Below are 6,000 nucleotides of genomic sequence, written 5' to 3' on the forward strand. Positions count from 1 at the left end.
GTGGTGGCACAAGAGGAGGTGGAGGAAGTAGAGGAGGAGGAGTTGTATGCGGAAGGGCTAACATCTGCAAGGTCCAGACGGTCGGCAGCACCAAGGCGGCAGGCATGTGAGGGTGGGGGAGATGGTTTTACCAGGGCGCATGGTAGCAGCCAAACTAGTGAGGAAGGTGCAGGAGCCCAGGAAGAAGTGGAGGACGAACTGATGGAAGACTCATCAGATGAGGGAGACCTTGATCACATTTCTGTTGTGCGAGGTTGGGGGGAGAGGACAGAGGAAGGAAGCATGATTGTTACCTCGCCACCAACACAACAGGGACTTGGTGCTCCTGGATGCGCAACACACATGAGTGCCTTCTTGCTGCACTACCTGCAACATGACCCTCGAATTGTGAGAATTAGAAATAATCCTGACTACTGGGTTGCCACACTGTTAGATCCCCGGTACAAAAGTAAATTTGCAGAAATTATTCCTGCCATAGAAAGGGATGCACGCATGCAGGAGTATCAGCAGAGACTGTTGCAGAATCTTACATGTGCTTTTCCACAAAATACCAGTGGTGCACGTAGTGAATCTCACAGTTCCAACTTGCCAACCGTGGGACCGTCAAGTGTTCAGCACTCAAACCGTAACAGAACCACAGTATCTGCTGGTAACATCAATTTTGCGGAATCATTTCACCACTTTTTTAGCCCATCCTTTGCAAGGCCACAGGAGACAAGAAGTCTGACACATAGTCAACGCCTAGAGACGATGGTACAGGAGTATCTCCAAGTAAACATTGAAGCCACGACTGTGTCACTGGACCCTTGCTCTTTTTGGGCTTCCAATCTGGATAAATGGCCGGAGCTAGCCACTTACGCCTTGGAGATCTTGTCATGCCCCGCAGCCAGCGTTCTGTCTGAACGTGTGTTCAGCGCTGCTGGTGGTGTGCTGACAGATAAGCGCACGCGGCTCTCCACTGATAATGTAGACAGACTCACGTTCATAAAGATGAACAAATCATGGATCCGAAACGACTTTTCTACCCCTGTGTCATCCTGGGGAGAGTAAAAGCTTGATGATTGGTTAAAATCACCCTACCAACCGTTTTAAGCTTTCAAATTACTAATCATGTTTATCTGTATCTTGACTGGAAAATAATTTGGGCTTTGTAGCAGTGTGCAGCACTGATCCTATTAGGCCATCTATACTAAAGCTTCACCAGATTTAAAATTAAAAATAATTTTTAGCTGCATCTAGCCCGGAAAATAATTTTGGGGCTCCGAGATGCGCAAGGCACATAAGTGCCTTCTTGCTGCACTACCTGCAGCATGACCCTCATATTGTCAGAATTCGAAGTAATCATGACTACTGGGTTGCCACACTCTTAGATCCCCCAAACTTTTCGATCAACCTTTTCATTTTAATAAAGACCAAAAAAATGGTCATTTTTGAAATTATAAGCATTAGCAGGTTGTTAGAAACTGAAATCAAACAGTTTTCAACTCAAAACTTTATTCTAGGTGATGTTACATTTTCACATAGGACCCCTTGTTCGAAAGGAGCTTCTGAACTCTCTCGTCCATTGAATTTGTCAGGTTTTGGATGGTTTCTGCTTCAATTGTTTTGCATGAGGACAGAATACCCTCCCAGAGCTGTTGCTTAGATGTGAACTGCCTCCCGCCATCATAGACACTCCTTTTAATGATGCTCCAAAGGTTCTGAATGGGGTAGAGGTCAGGGGAGCATGGGGGTCACACCATAAGTTTGTCCCCTTTTATGCCCATATCAGCCAGAGATGCAGATGTTTTATGTGCAGCATGAGATGGTGCATTATCATGCAGAAAAATGATCTTGCTGTGAAATACACGGTTCTTCTTCTTGAACCATGGCAGGAAGTGCTGTTTGAGAAAATCCACATACATTATGGAGTTCATCTTTAGCGCCTTCAAGGATCCTAAAGGGGCCGACAATCTCTCTCCCCATGATTCCAGCCCAAAACATTACTCCACCTCCTCCTTGTTGGCGCTGTAGCCGTGTTTGCGTGGGGTGTCCATCAACCAGCCATCCTCCACTCCATCCATCTGGACCATCGAGCGCTGCACGGCACTCATCCGTGAACAAAACAGTTTTGAAATCAGTCTTCATGTAATGTTTGGCCCACTGGAGCCGTTTCTGCTTGTGTGAAGTGGATAGAGGAGGTCGACAGGATGGCGCATGCACAGCTGCAAACCTCTGAAGGACCCTGCATCTTGTTGTTCGGGGGACGTTGGAGGCACAAGCAGCTTCAAAAACTTGTCTGCTGCTATGACAAGGCTTTTTTGCCGCTGCTCTTTCAACCTGACGTAATTGCCTGTAGGAAAGAGTCCTCAATTTGCCCTTATCAGCACGCACACGTGTGTACTGTGAATCAGCTACATACTTCTTGATTGCCAAGACACTTCATCCTGATCATCGCACAATGTTGATTGTAGTCATGCCTTGACCTAAACACTCCACAATTTGTTGCTTCTCAGCAGCCGACACATCCTTTTTCTTTCCCATTTTGGCAGAAAATGTAGGCTGCTTAATAATGTGAGAGAGCCTTCTTAAGTAGTCTTGCCTTTCATTGGACACACCTGCCAAACTAATTAGCACAGGTGTCTGCAATTGCTTACAGTGATATAAAGAGCCCTGACACACATCACCATCAATGAGTTTAACTGACAAACAAACAAATTCTTCCCTTATCACTCCTAAACACTTTTTGTATAATAATTTGGAACGCAGTGTACATGTGCTTTTCCACAAAACACCAGTGGTTCACGTAGTGAATCTTACAGTTCTAACTTGCCAACCGTGGTCTGTATGGAGTTGTTCAATAAAGGGCCCAAAATTAAGATAACATAGATGGGAGAGGTCTCTATGAATAGGAATTCCTAAGTATTTGATACCCTGTGAGGGCCAGGCAAAGGGAAAGTTGGACTGGATGGAATCCTATATGGATTTGGGGAGGGAGACATCGAGGGCCTCAGACTTCGCTGCATTGATTTTAAAATTTTACCATGTAACAAAGTGATCTATTTCAGCCATAACAGCATGGATGGATATATGTGATTGAGTGATATATACTAGGACATCATCAGCAAATAGAGAGCACTTGTACTCGGTGCCTCCCACCTCAATCCACCTAATATTGGGGTTATGGCGAATTGATGAGAGCAGGTGCTCCGTCACTAGGATGTATAAGAGAGGGGACAGAGGACATCACTGCCTTGTCCCATTGGTGATTGTGAAAGGTGATGAAAATGTTCTGACGCACCCCCTGGGCCTTGGGACACCCGGAGCCGGACCCTTTTTGGTGGATGCTGGTGGTTGTAGTCTTCGTGGCGGCGACCCAGTTCCGTGGCTCAGGGCGGTCAAACCAGTGGCGGAACTATTTATGTGGTTTTCATGTTTAAATGTCCGACTACGCCACCCGTGGATTGCGGTCAGAGTGAACCGCCGCTACAGGGCAGACCACTGAGGCTGGTGTTGTGGGTGCAGCAGAGCGTAGCATAACTCCCCACGGGAGGAGTATAGCCTCAGGGCAGTGTATGCGGAGGATGGGGGTGATGGTGCAGGGCAGCAGCAGTAACGACACGGAGTCAGTGATGTAGTTCAGGGCCTTTACTGACAGTTCTTATTATCCAGACCACGTCTGCAGGTAACGGCTGCCCACGTCGTACTGTGCTCACCAGGTGAGGGGCTCAGACAACTCCCAGATAACTTTGGAGCACTTCACAGGACCCCCTTTGTGTGTCCTTTGTCTGGCCTTTCTTACCAACACTTCTGTCCGGCTGCCTCGGGCCTCCTCTTGGTAAACTTGGCGCCAGTTTCCCTGACTCTATGTGGTGCCTTCCTAGCGGGTGTAGCGAGGGGCTGCGCCACATAAAATATCAGAGCCTCCGGTTTCTAGCTGAGGGTCGTTTCCTGCCTCCACTAGTTCGGGGACCGGTCTCCCCCTTTGGCCTGACCCCTCCACGCAGGTGGATTCGGGCGTGCGGTGGCGACTCGCCCGTCCGCACCCCTGGGATCCCTTCATTCCTCGTTCCTGGAGCCTTCTCCGCTCCTCTTCCTTCCTTCTCCCTCTTCCAGGCCTGGGCCTCTGTTACTAGGCCCGCCTCCGGAGCAGAGCTCATGCAGAGCCCCTGCTCCCTGCCACTTCTGCTCAGACTTCTCTGCACTGAACTAAGATGGTGCCCACCTTTTATACTCCCTTCTCAATGCACCCAGGAACTGCTTCCTCCCTGCTCCTGCACTACAGGGTTCCCCTTCCTCAGTGTTCCCTCCCCCCACTCCAGCAAGGGACAGGGACTGTCGTGCCCATCTCAGGGGCATATTGGTCGCCCTGCCCCACGGCAATGTGGTGTAATGCATGCAGGTGTCGGGTCCTGATCCACACTCCATCCTTACCTGAGAGTGAGATATCACACCTCTGGGTGAGGTGCAATACGTCTGTAGCAACCGAGCCCTCAGGGTGCTACAGTTCCATTTATCTTCAGCCTAGGTGACGTATTGCGATACAGGGCCGTGATTTTGGCTATAAAAGGGTCCCCTAGACCCCTACCCCAAGCTTTTTAAGAGAATCATATATGGCGTGCCAGGAGACTCTATGGAATGCTTTCTCAGCATCCAACGAGAGTATCTAATTACAAATTTTTAACTGCATCTAGCCCAGGAAATACTTTGTGCCTAGTAGCAGTGTCTGCTAGTGAGCGGATTATCCCGGCTGTTAAGCAAGCTGCACCACCTGTAGTTTAGACACTTAATTTTTTCAAAGGAAATGCTTCGGGACCATGGGATACTTAGTGAAGAGCATCAGGAGGCACCCCAAGGCATAGGGGCTGGGACTGGCAGTAGGATGCCTTGCGGTGGACAGCCAAGCTCGATCCTTATAAAAGCTTTTTAACTGCAGCAGCTTTAGTGGACGCTACTGGAGCTGGAATTACCGCGGCTGCTGGCATGAGACTTGCCCTCCAATAGATCCTTGTAAATGGATTTAAAGTGTATTCATTCAAATTAGAGAGACAATTTAAATTAAAAAGCTTAGAGCTGCCTCCACCACAGGGGGGCTCGCTCGACCCACCAGCGGACAGGCACCAGTATTGGGAGAGGGGGGCTGGCCGTCAGGGTTCACCGCGGCTCTGGCACAAACCCGGCGACACGGAGGTGGCACGGGCAGGAGCGGACTGGCCGTGTCGGCTTCTCACTTTTTGGATTTTAGAAGGGCATGACATGCCTATATCTGTGTCTCCCCCTCCTTTTACTCCTCCACCTCTTTTATTTTTGCATGACTATATGTACTTGTCACTTTTCCATGTGTTAGTTATGTCTTCTGAGCAGTTTGTCAGCTTTTGGACACCTTTGAAGGTGTTTTCTATGTGTTTCTATGTGTTTTTGTTTGCCTGCCATTGGTTTTAACGGTGTTCGAAGGTGTTCGACGAACAGTTCGACGAACAGTTCGGCGAACACACGGGTGTTCGACGAACCGAACCGAACTCGAACACTACGGGGGTGGCTCAACACTAGTTACAACCTGGCTTCTCAGAAAGTCTCCATGGGGGCGGATGACCAATGGGTCCCAATCCTGGTTTCCCCAAATGTCTCCATGGGTTCAGTGATGGTCAATAGAGCAAATCTGTATTTTTCCAGCTAGGGCCATGGTCCTTAAGCTGGCATCCTGTTAAATGTCAAATCTGTGTCCCTCTTAATGGAGCTATGGTGACCTGCAGCTGTCCTGTAGAGTGTTGCTGGCTGTGATCTTGTGAAGTTACCCTGAAATAGAGGCAGATCACCCTTTTAAAGATCACAGCTCTTATTCAGGCATTTTTCCAGAGGATTGGGCAAAGGAGGTAGGGACTCTTGTTTAAGTATTTAATCAATTTGCATAGTTTGTCCTCCTCTGTTTTGCAGGTCAACAAACTGCATGGGCTAATGCAATGTGTAATCAACATATTAGCAAACATTGATTGTTTAATGACACTGTGTCCCTGTCTTGCA

The sequence above is a fragment of the Phyllobates terribilis genome, unplaced genomic scaffold, assembly GCF_046119375.1.
Source record: "Phyllobates terribilis strain yellow unplaced genomic scaffold, ASM4611937v1 Scaffold_10__3_contigs__length_209671492, whole genome shotgun sequence".
NCBI lineage: Eukaryota > Metazoa > Chordata > Amphibia > Anura > Dendrobatidae > Phyllobates > Phyllobates terribilis.